The sequence below is a fragment of the Patella vulgata genome, chromosome 2 (assembly GCF_932274485.2).
Source record: "Patella vulgata chromosome 2, xgPatVulg1.2, whole genome shotgun sequence".
Taxonomy (NCBI): domain Eukaryota; kingdom Metazoa; phylum Mollusca; class Gastropoda; family Patellidae; genus Patella; species Patella vulgata.
Window position 1 is genome coordinate 86,058,944 of NC_065880.2, and position 19,375 is coordinate 86,078,318.

The 19,375-nt window shown below is 39.9% G+C and overlaps 1 long non-coding RNA gene across 1 annotated transcript in view; it reads right to left on the reverse strand.

The window, feature by feature from the left end:
• The window catches only part of LOC126812184 (uncharacterized), a 69,914-nt gene extending 51,744 nt beyond the window's left edge, over positions 1-18,170 (reverse strand). Inside the window, exon 1 of the long non-coding RNA XR_007675853.1 lies at positions 17,988-18,170. This is a non-coding gene — a long non-coding RNA (uncharacterized LOC126812184). The remainder of the gene's footprint in view (positions 1-17,987) is intronic.
• Between the last annotated feature and the right edge of the window lie 1,205 nt (positions 18,171-19,375).

Below are 19,375 nucleotides of genomic sequence, written 5' to 3' on the forward strand. Positions count from 1 at the left end.
ACTGAAAATTTAATTAATCTGTATTAAGACTTTATAATGACTGGAAATTGTTGTTAATCTGTATCAACGATGAAAAGTTTAGTGTTTATTAGTCAATCTGCCCGGGTGAATTAGTAATTTTACAAAAATGGCTACGTTCAGATAAATATTAATGGATATATTTCTGAATATTAATACTCAACGACAAAAGAAACACACGTTTATACCTAATGTTACGTGTGTAGTTTTGATTGCAATGTGATAATTTTGTACCTACATGGTAAATGTAATATGTGAAGTGTAGGGTAGGGTATTCCCCGTTATCTGCGTCCAAGATTATGCAGTGGGAGAGGTCGGGTCGGGTGTTGACTTGGCTGAGTAAATCTTAAGAGTGATCCATTGAGCCAAATAGGTAAATGTAATATGTGAAGTATAGGTCCAATTTTGTTTTTTGTTGGTTTTTTTTTTGGGGGGGGGGGGGGCGGCATAACTTACAATTGACTTGCTGTTGATTATCCATGTTACGTATATTAGCATGAGTCTTTGCGAACGCTTAAAGCACGTGCATATCTGCATGCTGGTTGATCTACGTGCTAAATTTAGGGAGGCGGGACCTTGCAAATCTGTAAATGATTTCATTCTATGGTAAAGGGGTATAAACTTTCTGAAATGATACATTAGTGAAGCCAAAAATTCCTTAAAGGCTAGACACTTGACTAGTACTTATGGTGATCTTGGTAGATATCTGCCATCATGCTATAATAGAACTAAGCTCTGCTCAGCGATGCATACGTACATGGCGCGAAAATCTGCCAAAACTCTAAAACTACATTTACACAGCGTATCGCGTATACAATACGGATACGGATGAGAAAAATTCCGCTTGCCAAAAGTCTCTAATAAATCACTTTACGTAACGTAACGATTTTGTAAGCATGGCTACGCTGTCACATCAGCAGCGGGGACATTCTATAGGCAGAATCCAGGCTGGACAGACCGCACGGGTGGTCGCGGAATACTTTAACGTCCATATTAGCACTATCCACCGTCTGCTCACCCGATTCAACCTGACGAACTCAACCGGTGATAGGCGGCGTAGCGATAGGCCGAGAGTAACTACCAACAGACAAGATCGCCTAATTTACATACAGCATAGACAAAATCTGTCTGACGGAAACTGTCAGACAGACATTCGGCATCCACCAGACAGTACGACAATGTCTACGCAGTGAAAACCCCAGAAGCCGGCGACTAGCGAGTAAACCTGTGCTGACATTACGAGACCGTCGACGACGCCTGCAATGGGCTAGAAGATATCGGAATGGCGTCAACGGCAATGGCAAAGAGTATTATTCACGGATGATTGTCGATTTGCGTGTCCAACTCCAAAGTAGATGGCAGCGTGAGGATATGGCGTAGACGGCGAGAACGGTATGATGATAGAAATGTTCTGGAACATGATCCATGGGGGGGGGGACCAAACATCATAGTATGGGCCTGTATTGAGTTTAATGAGACTGTAGGACCGATTTTCTTCCAAAAGTCATTTAACCCTATTTGGTACCATTTTTAAAAGGCAACAACAATGGATAACGCAGCAGGATAATGCAAGACCCCATGTTGCCAGGGCGACACAAGACTTTTTGGCGTTGAACAACATCAATATGTTACCATGACCACCAATCAGTCCAGATATTAACTCTATAGACCACCTTTGGGAGTGCTTAACAGGAGGATTAACCAAATGATTTCCAGGCCACAGATAGCTGTACAACTTATAGAAGCGGTTCGAGGAACCTTGGCCCGATTACACAGAGATGTTATAAGCCGGTGCCTAGATGTTGTGGATGCTAATGGAAAACACGCGCCCTAATAAGTTTCAGCCTCGTTTTGACTGTAAATATGCATCATATTAATGTTGTAAATAACTTTGTAACCAACTTCCTTCTTAACTTGCCCCCCCTCCTATCTCAACCTTTACCCCGTTCCACAGCCATTTTAAATTTACCCTTCTATTTATTTTATTTAGATATGCGTTTCTTTTGTCGTTGAGTATACCTGTTGACCTTTGTCTTTTAAACTAGAATTCAAGCCATCACGTGCATGTAGACATTCAACTTGAGACTATGTCTTATAAAAAACCTACCAATTTATAATTGTATAAAATTATAATAATACATAACTATAAGCGAATGATGGGAAATGTAATTGGTCTTTAAATGCACGTAACTTTTAATTTAGAATACACAAAGATAAAAAAAGAATATGTTGACAAATGGTGACAGGTTTTATAGCCATAAACAATATAAAAGGGATTCACAGACATAACTTCAGTCATCGTGCAACTGTCGGAGGGAATCTTCTTATTTTTCGTTCAATCATCATGGTTTCCGCTACCTTTACCTGTATCTTAGCAACATTCCTATTGGTGGGCGCTGCTGTTGCCAAGAAAGAAGAAGTTAAAACAATTTTCAATGAGATAGACCAAATATTTGCTGAAGATGAGTTTGCAAAAGTTAGAACAATAGAAACCGCTAAAGATGACAGAAAGAAGAGATCCGCGACACATGGCAACGGTATTGATGACAGTGCAGTCTATGGTACTGGTATCTACGGAAACGGATGTGGCGTCACACCTACTCAAAATGTCAACTTTGTCAGATGTTTCGATCCCAGAAGTACCTCTGTTCTGAGAAGTGGCGTTGTCCGAAATTACTACAGACAAGGTAACTATGGCCAGTGTCTCAACTACTTTAAATCATTGCCTTTAAGTAATGTCTCACCAGTTACTAATGGATACACCGGACAACTTACTGCTGGATCTGGAAGAACCTATACCGTCAACGCATGCCGGAGATGTTACGGTGGATACCCAGGAATACGAGTAGCTGGTAATAGCCAATACAACCGAGGTATTATTCGACAGTTTATCTTCAGACCGCAGATTAACAACATCAATTACAACACCTATGCTGCAGGATATGGAACAGGATATAATGGTGCTGATTACGGTACAGGTTACGTCAACGGCGCTGGTTACGGTGCTGGTTACGTCAATGGTGTCGGTTACACAAATGGTGCTGGTTACGTCAACGGCGCTGGTTTGGTCAATGGTGGCGATTACACAAATGGTGCTGGTTACTTCAACGGTGGTGGTTACACAAATGGTGCTGGTTACGTCAACGGCGCTGGTTTGGTCAATGGTGGTGATTACTATAATGGTGCCGGTTACGTCAACGGTGGTGGTTACACAAATGGTGCTGGTTACGCCAATGGTGTGGGTTACACAAATGGTGCTGGTTACGGCAGTGGTGCTGGATACCTTAATGGTGCTGGATACATCAACGGTGGTACCAGCGGTCAGGGTTATGGTGGCAATTATGTAAATATTGGTACTAGTAATGGTTTAACATCTGGAGGCTTAGTTGGTGGTGTTGCCGGTGCTGCTACAGCTGTTGGCTGTCTTACTGATTGTTAAATGTCCATTCAGATATAATGTAATAAATTATATATGGCAATCAGTTTGGGTTTTAGTTTTCAAATGTGGTCTGTGTTTTATCCAGGGGAAAAGGTTTATACAGATTTACGCTCATATAAGTAAGACGTTGTATGCTGTTTTCCGAAACATATGATGCAGATGCTATTCTGCCACGTGTACGATACTCGGCACTACTTACATCTATATGGCGATATACTTTAGACAAGGATATCAGAAGGCGAAACTGTGGGCAGTATGGCTACGAGCGGAGTTACCAGTACATCTCAGACAATTACACATGAGCAAGTATTGGTATGAAACATTTGTGGGCATCCATGGTATTGATTCACCTGATTGAAGAAAGAATGGGAAGACCACTCGACAGATTGGTTGGTGTGCAATCTGCCTTTGATTATCATTGGGGGGGGGGGGGCTGGATGATCTGACGCGTGAGCCTTAGAAAACCCACGAGGTTGGACAGGCGCGACCCTACTCCTTAAGTAGACGGGCAGATGTCATAGAATGTGATCAGTCCGGTTGCGGGGTAATTTCCACTCGCAAATTCATCTATCGCCATTTCTGAGTTAAAGTAAAGGATAGTGTTAAGGTTACCTTCCCACTAACCCTTATGGTATCCAAATCACTGTGCGGTTTCCGACCTTCAGAAACGACCCGAAAGTACACCCCTACCACCCCGTCTCAACATTGATGTCAGAATAGTTCAGTCACATGTGAACACGATTGACGCATTTTAGAGTATTTTTATGTCTAAGATAAAATAACTATGAGTCTGTACACTTTTTCACGAAAACTAAAATTGAAATATTTCAACAGTGCAACTCCATTGTCTAAGTGCTCGCATCAGTGCTATGACCAGTCAGGTTCTTAAAATAGTCCGGGGGCTGAAAGGGGAGGAGGGGGGAGGGGTGAATCGCCACCCGAGCTGTGAATTTATGAGACCATGTTTTGCTAGACCACAAATCAAAACAGTTGTCCTGGGGCATCATATATACTTCTTTAGAGATGGACAGCCTAGAAATTTATGTTTTATTAATATATAACATGATCATCATTTATGTCAACATACTGACATTTCCCCCCAATTGTAGACATTGTCCCCCCCCCATATCTCGAAAACGCCCCCTCGAAGGCCAGATCACCACCCAGATTCGGAATCTACACAAAAACTTAGTCTAATAAATTCACAGCTCGGGTGGCGATTTCCCCACCCCCTTCAGCCACCGGACTAAAATATTCTTTCCCATCTGATTCATAAGAAAACTATATAGTGAAACATAAGCTTTAATAAACTACACAAAACGCTCTTGCGTTAATATAGTAACTTATAATAAATGAAAGCAAATTGTAGATGTTATAAAAGGCAAAAATAAAACAACATTAAGACAAACTAATTATACATAATAAAATAAAGCTATGTAATTACTATAATCTCACAATTGTGCTAAATTTTCATTTCTGTCAATCTCATTTAAAATACAGATCTATATTTCGTTTCGTTTTTTTTTATAATTTCGATGGCTTCTAGTATCAGATGAACTATAAAAAACGAAACGAAATAGGTTCTGTGTTTTAATCAGATTGCATTTAGGTCGAAGGTTCGAAAAAGAAAATATAAATGATTTTAATACACAACTGTGAGTCGTATGCCATGGGCAGTCCGGTCGTCTTTAGGATAGTTGGGAACAAGTCTATTTCTAAAGCTATAACATGTATACATATAATTAAAGCACGCCAGTCTTCGAGACTTGGATCATAAAAAAACATAATTTTCGAACTACATTAATTTTACATCACAATATTGAACCTACAAGTCAAACTGTATCCATTAGTATGTTTTGAGAAAAGAAGAGCCCCCGGTAAGAACGATCTAAGTCACTTTTTCAACGAACCCCAGTTAATGGCGCCATCTAGTAGAACATTGTAAAGCTTTCTGTGGAATAATCAATTTCAGGTAAAAACGATGGGAGTCACATCGAACCAAGGCCCTTTTGAAATGGCCTCCCGGACAAATACAAGTCCACCGTATTATTTGACCTTAATTTGGCTGAAAAGTGAAGGTCAGTTGTTGTACTGGTAATTATGATTCGTATTAAACATCATTTTGAAGTTGTGATTAAATCCACTCGTTCAAGCGAAAAGACAAAAATGTGACTTGGATCGTTCTTCCCCTGGACTCTTCAAATAGACTCGTTTGTTTCTGGATAAGTTTGCTGATTAACAATTGCTTATACAGCCCGTAGATTGGTACTTAACCGGGTTGAAAGCAGGAACAAAGATGAATCGTCGATAGATGTAACTATATGGTGGAGATGTACATTGTACTCGAATACCTGCATATCCACCATAACAGCTTTTACATAGACTCACGACGTAAGTGTACTGCTGTGATTGGTAGGTTCCGGTGTACGTGTTACCTGAAACGACAACGTTGTTGAGCGGCAAGGCTTGGAAATATATCAAAGCGTTGTTAAAGCTACCAGGTCGGTAGTAGTCGTGGACAAGAGTGGTCTGTTGTTGTGTTACTTGGCCTGGTGTGAAACATTGTATAAAGTTGATGAATTGGTTGTAGTTTACATTAATTTGACCAACACCGCCATTATTATAACCGTTATTGTTTACACTTCCGGTATAATAAACGCCATTTTGACGGGAGTTACTCTGACTGCCAACGACTTGCCCGTTGGAATACTGAGAGTTGTAAGTCTGTCCGCCAGTGGTTTGTCCGTAGCTGCCTGTATCGCAGTTGTTGCCACAGTTGTAATTCTGAGAGTTGTAAGACTGTCCGCCAGTTGTTTGTCCGTAGCTGCCTGTACCACAATTGTTGCCACAGTTTGTGTTCTGAGGATAGTTCGCCTGTCCACCATTGCTTGGTCCGTAGCTTCCTGGGCCGTACGTCATAATGCCAATGCCACCATAACCACTGGTACCCATACCGCCTTGATTATTGTATTGTGATCCGCCATTGCTGCCATAGTAACCATACTGTCCGGTGTTGCTCGATCCAGCAGGGTAGTAGGAGTCCACGTTTAAGATGTAACCTCCGCTGTTTGAGGAACCGGATGGATTGTTGTTATAGTTCTGTTGTCCGCAAAGTGGATATACGCATCCATTACCTGTCGAGCCAGATCCAGATCCGGAGGGGAAAAATGGATACGCACCTCGTCTTCTTCTTACAGGGGGTTGTGTGACAGCTTCATCACCTTTGTCATTCACAATCGGAATTCGTACCTTATTAAAATCGTCATTTTCTAAGATATTAGTTACAATTTTAGTAATATTTGGCTCATCTTCACTGAATACATTGCCAATCAACAAGACGGTTACTAACAAAACAGTATAGGACAGCATGACGAACAATTTCAAAGTACCGAGGTTTCCCAATCTGTGATCTGAAACGATATTTCCTCCATTTTATATATTTCTGATGTTGGTTTTAAGTTATGAATTCGTGGGAAAATTGACGCAAAGGGATGTCCGGGTAAATATTAAACATCAAACAGGTGCTTTTTTTTTATTAATCTTAACTTACTTGTTTACAGCAATAAGCACCCTACAGCCGTAAAAAATCAAATATTTCTCCGTTTCCTACCCATAAAATACAAGTTAATAGTCGCTAATTGACCTGAAGAGAATCATTAAGATCAGGTATTTCAATATTTAGTAAGGGTTTGTAAGTTTTAGTTTATTAAGTTTTAAAAGAAAACGATTAGCGTGGGAAATTTGAACAAGGGGGTGTCACTCTCCTCTAAGATAAACAGAAATATGTTAATCATCTAGATTCCAAGTAATGTTAAAGTAGCTAAGTCTCTAACTCAATATCTTGGACATTGAAAACACGAATTATTTGTCAATTTAATGATACATTAAGGGGGATTCGATAAAGAGCTGTAAGTTCTCACTAGATAATGTAAAGGGAATTTGCTGCAAACTTCAGTCAAATTGATCAACTCTGAACAGATATTTTCGCGATTGAATTTTCGGCCTAGCCTCGATCATCATAACTAAAGTCGGTACGATAAAAACATAGTCTCGATTATCTTTTTTTTAATTAAATCAGAAGCAGCAGAACGGGTTTTAATCCATTAAATTTCACAGGCTAGCGATGCCACCGAGAGTTGATTATGGTCTTGATAAGTTAATAAGTTATATACCATTTCAGACCTAAAGAAAGACCTACAATAGGCAGATTAAGCTCTTGTATAATGTATGTTTAAATCAACATTGATGTTGTGATCTTACTGATATCGAATATTTAAGACAAAATAAACATTTTACCATAACGTGGACCATAATGCGTTTCAGCGCCATTTCTAATCTGGGATTGGAAGAGCGAGGCTAGACATATTCCACAAGTCATGTCAAACGGTGACGACATATTCTTATCTGCAGAGCATGCGCAATAAATACTATCGGTGTACACTGGAATAACCAGACGCTATAGAAATTGCCATTCGATTGAGACTTCTGACGTATTTCGCCGAACATAACTGACTAGAATTTACAGTAAAAACAGTAATGATTGAATGTAAATCAGTTTATATACATTAATATTACATTATTATAGGCGTTGCAAACCATTTGTGTCAATTTCTAGGTTCCAAATATTAGCGGTTTAGTTCCTTTAAAACATATATAACCAAAACAAGATGTGAAAACGTCCTAGTGTTCTGTGCCGACTGATCTAATGAAGACGTGCATACACTGTGCTATGAGGAAACTTTTGACCGGACAAAGACACTATGGCATGCTCTTATATCGAATTCCAAATGTCAAGGGTTCTTTTACGTGCATGTCAATGTGCACGCGGAACCTCAGATTTTCGACCCATCCGAACGACTACGAAATAAAAATAAAAATCCCCTTGACGTTCTGCGTTTCTGCACCAACCGGGATAAACACACCATGCAGAATACTATGCGGGAAAGTATTTCCGAACAGCAATGTTTGCGCAAACTCGTCTACTTGGGTTTATTTTACGTATACGACAGTGTGTACACATTAGAGACATTTGGCAAACGTAAATTCCTGGTCCGCATCGCGTATCCGTAACGATCAATGCGTGTGTATTTCTCATACGTGATACGGCACAAGGATACGGTAGCACATACCGAACAGCTTTCATACGGAAAAGGTCCGTATAACATTGTCGTCTTTTTACCGTATGCTTTGCTACTTTTAGACGCTGAAATATTGTGCCGTAGCGTTTTTATGAATATATGAAGGGGGAGAGAGAGAAAAATGGGGTTTAACGTCCACTCGACACAAACTAGGTCATTTCGAGACTAACATATGGTTCAATTTTTATTTCCATAATTCCCTTGCGCGTAGGGGTCTTTAGGGCTGGGAGGAAACCGGAGGACCCGGAGAAAACCCACGAGGTTGGACAGGCGAGCCTATACTCCTTGTCACGTACAACCGGGGAATCGAAACCACGCCAGTTGACTCAATGACAGACGTTATGATAAAGCGCGCACGTGCTAACCATTCAACCATCCAGCCCCCCATAACACGAAGGTGTATATTTGACGTAATTTTAACCATGGCAAAAACTGGAATTTAATTATTATTTTTGATGAGTTTTTCGCGGAATTTTCATATTTTTCCTGTCTGCACGCTGGTTGATCTACGTGCTAAATTTAGGGAGGTGGGACCTTGCAAATCTGTAAAAGGGGTATATACTTTCTGAAATGATACATTAGTGAAACCAAAATTGTTGTCGACTCGAAGTCGAAGATTTTTAATAAGATTCGACACTAATTTTTAATTTTTTGTTTTTAAATAACTCAGCGACTGTCGAACGACTTCACTCCCTTGAGGAATTCGTAGGCTAGTTACTTGACTAGTACTGATGTTGATATTGGTAGATAACTGCCATTATGCTGTAATAGAACAACGCTCAGCTCAGCTACCCATACGTACGCGGCGCGAAAATCTGCCAAAACTCTAAAACTAAATTAACCCAACGTATCACGTGACGATACGGATACGTTATACGGATGGGAAAAAATTCCACTTGCCAAAAGTCTCTAATGTGTAAACGCTGCCGTACACGTAACGTCATGGCCCCGGGTTTGCGTCTCATCCATACGACTAGACACTGTGGTTTGCCTGGCTCTCCTATCTACACTACTGGCAAAGGGAAATCACACTGGACTTTATGATTAGTGACCAAGCGTCCTATTCGAGGAACCACCGAGGAGGGGATCATAGAGCGGTAATCCCCCAGGCCGCGTATCAGTACGACAATAGAAAAAGGGCAAATCTGGACAAGATTTAAAAGAAATGAAATGAAATGAAATGGGGTTTAGCGTCCTACTGTTCTGCTCCTGTACTGGGCTAATGAAGACAGGCATACGCCATACAGTGTGCTATGAGGGAGATTTTGCCCGGACAGCGGCACTATGGCCTACTCTTTTATTAGAATTCCAACCGTCAAGGGTCCTTTATCGTGCACGCCAATGTCCGGTCAAAATTTACCTAATAGCATGGGAATTTGATAAAAGTTTAATCTGATATGTGTCAACACAAGTGTAAAACATTCCCATGCTCATAAACTACAAAATAAATACTTATATATAGACTTGATTTAATGCATATTATAAGACTCTTTAAACGAAAGAATAAAGAAACAATTAAAATAAGTGACGATACAAATAAAAACTGAAGCAGATACCGCTTTATACCAAATATGTACTGCCAGACCCATATTGTCCATACATATTTAGAGTCTTGCCAACTTGGTTTGTACACGTCAGAGAGAGAGAGAGAGAGAGAGAGAGAGAGACAGAGAGAGATTTAACATAAATTCGACACAAACTAGGTCATTTCGAGACTGAAACATGGTTCAATTTTATTTCAATAATTCGGTTGCGCGTAGGTGTCTTTAGCAGTAGGAGGAAACCGAAGGACCCGGAGAAAATCCACGAGGATGGACAGGCGACCTTAGTGCTTATCACGTACAACCGGGGAATCGAAACCACGCCAGTTGACTCAATGACAGACCTTATGATATAATGTATTTGTCTCAGTTGTGAATAGGTAACAACATGGTATATTTGTCTTAGTGGTATGCAATTATAGATTCTTTCATTGTTCCCGCTTCTGGTCCACTACATCGTTCGAGTGGGATAAAACACCGATGTCCCGTGTACACATTGGCGTACAAATAAAAGAATTCGAAATAAGAGTAAGTCGCAGCGCCGCTCCTCTCCGTGCAAACTTCCCCTCATAGCACACTGTCTTCATTAGCCCGGTCGGTGCAGAAAGTATGAAATTAAACCCTATTTCATATCTTATGTTGATATATTTCATATTAAAGGGACATTATAGCTTCGTCTACACTAGGCTTGAAAAAGCCGGCTTTTTAAAAACCCGGTTTTTTCAAAACCCGGCTTTTTCAAGTGTAGCGTCTACACTGACTGAACGGAAAAAGACGATGAACACCGACCTTCGTTATTTGTGGAACTTCCGGTTTATTTATTACGCCATCGGCTTCAGTCAATTTTGCAGAGATAATAATATAATAATAATGATTACTTTGGTTACTTTGGTGCAATTATATATCCAGCTTATAGAATATAGCAGATCGCTGACAGACTTACGGAAGAGGGCGAGAAAACGACGTGCAAGACGATTGCGATTGTATATCCGTCGAAGACACTTTCGACTATTTTAGGTTAGGCATGTTGAAATTAAATATGCTAGGCTATAGATGGATTTGAGATTTACCGCAATTTCTTAGAACCGGAAGCAATGCCAATGTTATGAATGTACGGAAGCTCGGGACGAATGACATCCGGGTACTTGATAAATCCCGGATTTACCGTCTACACACATAAAATTGCCGGTTTTTTGAAAAAGCCGGCTTTTTGATTTTGAAAAATCCCTCAATAATTGCCGGATTTTAAAAAGCCGGCTTTTACGATTGAGAAATTGAAAAAGCCGGCTTTTAGGAAAAAACCGGGATTTAAAAGGCTAGTGTAGACGGTGAATGCTGCTAGTGTAAACGTAGCTTATGAAGATTTGATAAAGAGCTGGTAGTTCTCATTATAATAGTAAAAACTAGATGATGTAAAGGGGATATACTGAAAACTTCAGTCAAATTGCTCCACTCTGAACCGAGATATCAGCTATTGAATTTTAGGCCTAGTCTCGATCATCATTACTAAAGTCAGTAGGATAAAAAACAAAGTCCCGATTATCCAGTTTTTTATTTAATCATCAATGAGCGCTGAGCAACAGATGGGATGCAAATCCAGTGAAAATCTGACACATAAGATGACATCGAGAGTTGATTAAGGTCTTTTTCATGTTAATAAATGTCTAATTAATAGTTTATACAACATTTCAGACCTAAGGAAAGACCTGCAATAGGCAGATTTAGCTCTTGCATAATGTATGTTTAAAAAGCTAGTATGACTTTTTTTTATTTTGCTCCAATCAATTAATACTCTATTGTGCCAAATAATTGTCTCATATCGATATTAATACATGTACACCTGTTTTTAATTAACTTATATAGACATTGGAGGGATTGGATGGTCGAATGGTTAACGCGTGTGCGCTGCATCATCGCCTGTAAAACCTCGTGGGTTTTCTCCTGGTCCCCCGGTTTCCTCCCACTGCTAAAGACCCCTAAGCGAAAGAGAATTATTGAAATAAAATTGAACCATATATTAGTCATATAGTGTGTGTGTCGAGTGGACGTTAATCCCCATATCTCTCTCTCTCTCTCTCTCTCTCTCTCTCTCCATAGACATATGGTGCAGAAATGTATGACACTAAACCTCATTTCACTTCTTTATTAAATTTCCATTGCTAGTACTCAGGGCTTGGTAGTTAAAAGAAGGGTTTAAAATCAAGCACATAAACATGTGACTTTTAATCATTAGCAATTGACTGTCGACGAATCAACAATGCAGATTCATTAGAAATTCACGACCTCTTGTGAAGTTACAAGTGAATAACTGCTTCTTGAATACTAATGAAAGTCAACAGCAATTCGCTGACGACATGTATGAAGGGTGTTTGCTTTATCCGCCTTATTGAATACAGACAGCACTTCACCCCAATTATAAATATAAGCCGCCTGTCACACAAAGTCACGTGAACGTTTGTCCTAGCCGACTCAGTAACCAAGGCTACATAACTGACACAGAGTCGTGAGAGAGAGAGAGAAAGAGAGAGAGAGAGAGAGGGGGGTTTAACGTCCACTCGACACAGACTAGGTCATTTTGAGACTAACATATGGTTCAATTTTATTTCATTAATTCGCCTGCATGTAGGGGGTCTTTAGTAGTGGGAAGAAACCGGAGCACCCGGAGAAAACCCACGAGATTGGACAGACGACCCTACTCCAGTTGACCCAATGACAGATCATATGATACAGCGCGCACGCGCTTACCATTCGATCATCACCCCCTCCCCCCTGCAGATAAACCCCAAAGGGAATATAATATTGATTTGCAGAATAAAGAGAGATTAACATTTCTGTAACGCAATTGAATTGTCTCTGAATAAAATCGTATTCTACTACTACTACTACTTATACTACTATTACTACCGCGGTGGCTCAGTGAGTAAGACGTTGGCGCGCTAATGCGTTTGCTCCCGATGTTGGCCGAGAAAGCTTCCCCTTGTCAGTTGTGCAGAACGGAGGGTCTAGCAAGGAACGTTCAGATAGGACGAAAAACCGAGGTCCCTTGTACACATTAGCGTGCCCGTAAAATAACCCTCGAGTTGAATTTCAATGTAATTTCCTTTACAACGCACTGTATGACCGTCTTCATTAGCCCAGTCCAACCTCGTGGGTTTTCTCCGGGTCCTCCGGTTTCCTCCCACTGCTAAAGACCCCTACGCGCAAGCGAATTATTGAAATAAAATTAAACCATATGTTAGTCCCGAAATGACCTAGTTTGTGTCGAGTGGACGTTAAACCCATCTCTCTCTCTCTCTCTCTCTCTCTCGGAGCAGAACAGTAGGACGTTAAACGCCATTTTATTTCATTTACAACTACTACACATAGTCGACATAGAGTAATCCATTCCATACGTTTGTTTTTCAGGGAAAATGAGAGAGAGAAACGAGGTTTAACGTCCACTCGACACACAAACTAGGTCATTTCGGGACTAACATATGGTTAGATTTATGCGTGCGGTAGGGTTCTTTAGCAGTGGGAGGAAACCGGACGACCCGGAGAAAACCCCGACGCTGGACACGCGATTCCACTCCTTGTCACGTACAACCGGGATTTTTTCCTCCCTCTCTCTCTCTCTCTCTCTCTCTCTCTCTCTCTCTCTTTCTGTTATTATAAAGAAGGACTAATATACAATTCTCTGGTGTAACGATTAGCAAACGTCACCATGTTTCGTACTGTCAACAATAAATCAGTTGAACTAAGCGAAGAACAATGTATATCTGGTATGACCACCTTTCACTAGTAACATCAAGAACATTGTCGGATATTAACTATCAGCCTAGACATCTTACATAACACTCAAAGGATCAATACCACTCTTGTTGTAACTGAATAATATGTCCCAATCTTTATTCTGGTCAACAAATTGTACTATTTTACAATATTCCAATTAATTGATGATACAAATTTCACACCTAATTTAAAAAATTGGAAAAATTCAACTGACGTAAAGCTTTTCAAATGTGACTTGGATTTAAAAATATTTTTGAACCCTCTGGACAAATAAAATAGGATTTAATGGATAATTTACGCAACAGGTAGGACACTAACACATCTAGTACTTAAAATAAGGCTATTTTTTATTTTCTGGAGCTGTCAAGCCAGCAAGTGTGTTATTGTTCTCTTAATCCTCGTCGAGTATAATTAGGGTGTCTGGACGGAAATAAAATGGGGTTTAAAGTCATTCATTTCTGCACCAACTGGTCTAATGAATGTGAAAGACTAGGCGCCATTCCCGATTTCATCGAATTCCAACTGCCAGGGCTAGTATTTACGTGCACGCCAACGTGTACACGGGACCTAGCTTTTTTCGTCTCATGTGAAAGACTAGGCGCCATTCCCTTCCTTATCATGCCCTCCGTGAAGTACCACGGGAATGTCTCTGCCAGTACCGCGGTAGACCCACTGACTTTCTGATCAGTGACTCCCAATTAGGTTGTATGTTCGACAAAACGCAGTGATAATCTTAGTTCTGCTTTTATTGGGCAGAAAGAGAGTATCATAAGGCCTGTCATTGAGTCAACTGGCGTGGTTTCGAATCCCCCCGTGGGCTTTCTCCGGGTCCCCCGGGTTCCTCCCGCTGCTATAGACCCCTACGCGCAAGAGAATTATTGAAATAAAATTAAACGATATGTTAGTCCCGAAATCACCTAGTTTGTGTCGAGTGGACGTTATTCCCCCCTCTCTCTCTCTCTCTCTCTCTCTCTCTAATTACTGAAAGAATAAATCGTCGAAAGCAAAACCAGAGTTGTCAAACTCTAAACGAGGAGCTCACCTTCATTATAATTGGTGGAGAAACGCAAGACGTTAAGTCGCATTTCATTTCTTAGTTGTTCGGATAGGCCGAAAAACTGAGATTCCGCATACACATTGACATGCACATAAAAGAACCATTGACAGTTGGAATTCGATATAAGAGTAGACCGTAGTGCCACTGTCCGGGCAAAATACCCCTCATAGCACAATGTATGGCGTATACCCGTCTTCATTAGCCCAGTGGGAGCTGAAAAGTAGGACGTTACACCCCATTTCATTTCATTAGTAAACAAAAAGAGACACATATGTTCTGTAATATCTTCATTTTGAAATGAAATAAAATAGATAATTTGATTTAATATAATCTGAAAAAGAAGAAAAGTAATCAAAGAAGTGTTAGAGATTTAGTTCCCTCCGGTATAACTTGACATTTTATGACTTCCAATCTGTCTCCAGACAGTGTCGTGTTTTTACAGTCCTGTCAATATTTACTGAAAGGGGAAGTCGGCTATGATATATGTGTCCAAAAACCAAGTCTTCTTCTTGGTTAAATTAACAATTACTCCTCAATAAAGATGGAGAGAGAGAGAGAGAGAGAGAGAGAAGGAGAGAGAATTTAATCAATGTAGCGTTATTGTTAAGAGCTTTAACTTAGAAACAATTGATAATCGTTCCTGGCATCAATAATTACAAAGGAGAGAGAAAGAGAGAGAGAGATAGAGAGAGAGAGAGTTTAACGTCCACTCGACACAAACTAGTAAGTCATTTCGGGATTAACATATGGTTCAATTTTATTTAAACAATTCGCTTGCGCACAGGGATCTTTATCAGTTGTGGGCAACCAGAGGACCCACAGAAAACCCAAGACACATTATTTATATTACATATTATTTAGATACGCAAACTTTAAGGACAGCAGAAGTAGGAATCAGAATGTGAGGCTGAATGACAGTCACACCGGCATCAGGGATCGTTTGATTACAGTTTTAAGCTGGTAAAAATGGATAATGTTCCTTATCGAGCGCTTGCAATAGTCTGGAATATGGCTCTACATTTGCTAAGTCTACAGGCGTAATTGTTGGGAAAGTGGCGTTAAATGATCTAAAAAAAGATATAACCAGCCTCGCATAATAGATAATTATACCTTCACAAAACGCTGAACAAACAGTTCACCAAAAATACAGCGCAATCTAAGTTGTCAACATGAATGGTGATGTTTGCTATAGGTGAACCCACTACAACACATCTGGCCCCGAGTTCACAAAGCATTTTCAGACTTAAGTTAAGGATGTACTCAACTTTCAATCACTGTTTATGAGAAATATCTTTGATCCAGAAAATGTGCACATATAGTTTCTTATTGATGGATTTGATACATTAAAACAACAACAGTTTTATAAAGGGATATATTTTAGTTCACAATTTTGAGTAAATTCTTAACTTATATCAAGCTCTGCTTTCACAAAGCATTCCCAGACTTATCTTAAGAATTTACCCAACTTTCAATCACTGTTTATGAGAAATATCCTTGATCCGGAAAATGTGCACATATAGTTTCTTATTGATGTATTTGATACATTAAAACAACAACAGTTTTATAAAGGGATATATTTTAGTTCACAATTTTGAGTAAATTCTTAACTTAAATCAAGCTCTGCTTTCACAAAGCATTCCCAGACTTATCTTAAGAATTTACCCAACTTTCAATCACTGTTTATGAGAAATATCCTTGATGTATTTGATACATTAAAACAGCAAAAGCTTTATAAAGGACTATAGTTTAGTTAAAATAAGGCGAACAGATTTGAGTAAATTTTTAACTTAATTCTGAGAATGTTTTGTGAAACCCGGGCCTGAGCCTATATTGACAATGACGTTAGGTGTTTGGCGAAAGAGTAGGCATTATACTCTATATTTCATGATATCATCACAACTTACACAAGAAGGAAATTATGCCCAGGCAGCGACATTACGGGATATTTCTATTTCGACTGACAACTGCAAGAGAATCGTCAACGTGCGTCAATTTTACACAAGTGATATCGACTGACAACATTCAGAAGCCAAAACTGGTCAAAGTGTATTCAAGCAGAAATGTCCCAAATCAATTCAAGAATGCTTTGTGACACTTGTGTGTAACATAAATGAAATGGGGTTTAATGTCCTATTATTCTGATCCCTGCATTGGCCTGACAAGGACAGCTGTCTAGTCGTTCGGATGGGTTGAAAAACCGAGGTCCCGTGTACATATTGGCGTTGGAATTCGATATAAGAGTAGGCCGTAGCGCCGCTGCCCGGGCAAAATTTCCCTCATAGCACACTGTATGGCGTATTCCCGTCTTCATTAGCCCAGTTTAGGAGCAGAACAGTAGGACGTTAAACCCCATTTCATTTCATTTCATTTGCTATTATTCTGCACCGAACTGGGATTATGAAGACGGGCAAGCGCCATACACTGTGCTATGATAGAAATTGTGCCCGGACAGCGGCACTGCGATCTACTCTTATTTCGAATTTAAACTGTCAAGGTCTTTGTTACGTGCACGCCAAGGTACCGTGTGAACGGGGTCTCGGTTTTGCACCCAAACCGAACGACTGTACGTTGCACCACTAACAAGGGGTAATCACGCCGGAAAATCGCGATGAACTTTCTCAGCCAAGACCGGGATCGAACACGGGACCTCTGGTTTAACGTCTTATTCACTGAGCCACTGCAGCCACCTACCTGTGTATAAAAACCCCAATAAAATATACGCATATTCAAAATATTATTTGGGGGGTTGGATGGCCGAATGGTTAGCACGTGCGCGCTGTATCATAAGGCCTGTCATTGAATTCCCGGTTGTACGTGACAAGGAGTAGGGTCGCCTGTCCAACCTCGTGGGTTTTCTCCGGGTTCTCCGGTTTCCCCCCACTGCTAAAGACCCCTACGCGCAAGCGAATTATTGAAATAAAATTAAACAATATATTAGTCCCGAAATGACCTAGTTTGTGTCGAGTGGACGTTAAACCCCATTTCTCTCTCTCAAAATGTTATTGTTTATATTAAAATCTTACCAGCATCAGCCATCATCACGATGTAAAAAGTAAGTACGAAACTAAAACTTGAATCCATCGAGAATCTCATTCTGTTCACATTTACAACCAGTACGATGCTTTATATTCCATAAACACTCGACTTCCAAAGAAATATGTCTATCTTATTCCACTCTCTCTTTAAAATTATGTTGTTTTCGCTTCTGCTTGCATTCGGCATATATCGTCGTTCTTTGGACCTGAGACATCAAGCGGCGTCCGCTTCCTGTAAATAATCGATCTGATTAGTTCCATTTAACCTCGTTTATCCAGACATAAGACATATTGAAAGTTGGAGCTAGGGTAGGGATGGCAGGTCACCAAGACATAAAAGATTAATTGAAGCAGTAGTGAGCTGTTGTTTCTTTGAACGTGTTTGTCTTAAGGGGGTTGGATGGCCGAATGGTTAGCGGGTGCGCGTTGTGTCCCAAGGTCTGCCATTGAGTCAACTGGCGTGGTTTCGATGCCCTGGTTGTACATGACAAGGAGTAGGGTCGCCTGTCCAAACTCGTGTGTTTTCTCCGGGTCCTCTGTTTTCCTGCCACTACTATAGAACCTTACGCGCAAGCGAATTGATTTAAATAAAATTGAACCATGTGTTAGTCCCGAAATGAGCTAGTTTGTGTCGAGCGGACGTTAAACCCCATTTCTCTCTCTTTCTCTTAATTTGCCAAATGGAAAATGTATTAGTGGCGAAATGTCGTATTTGATATTTTGCGAGACGAAGGGGGTGGGGGTAGTGACATTATTTTGAGAACTTACACTAAATATACATTATACAATAGCTATATCTGCCTATTGCAGGTCTTTCTTTAGTCCTGAAATATTATCTAAATTATTAATTAGACATTAATTAACTTATCCAGACCATAATCAACCATCGATGGCATCGTTAGCCTACGATGTTTATTGGATTAGGTTCCGATTTGCTGTTCGACTTACATTCATAATTTAATCATGAAATGGATAATCGAGACTATCATACTGACTTTAGCAATGATGATCGAGGCTAGTCCGAAAATTCAATCACTAAAATCCCGGTTCAGAGTGGACCAATTTGACTGAAATATTCAGCAAATTCCCTTTACATTATCTAGTTTTTAACTATTATAGTAGGAACCGCCAGCTTATCTAATCTCCCATAATATATCTTTAAACGTATGACTTTCTAATTTTCATTAAACATACACTATGCAAGAGCTAAATCTGCCTATTGCAGGTCTTTCTTTAGGCCTGAAATGTTATATAAACTATTAATTAGACGTTTATTAACAAAACAAGACCATAATCGACTCTCGATGGCATCGGATACTCGGAATTTTAACTAGATTAAAACCGTTCGCCATTTAAAAATTTAATTTAAAAATGGG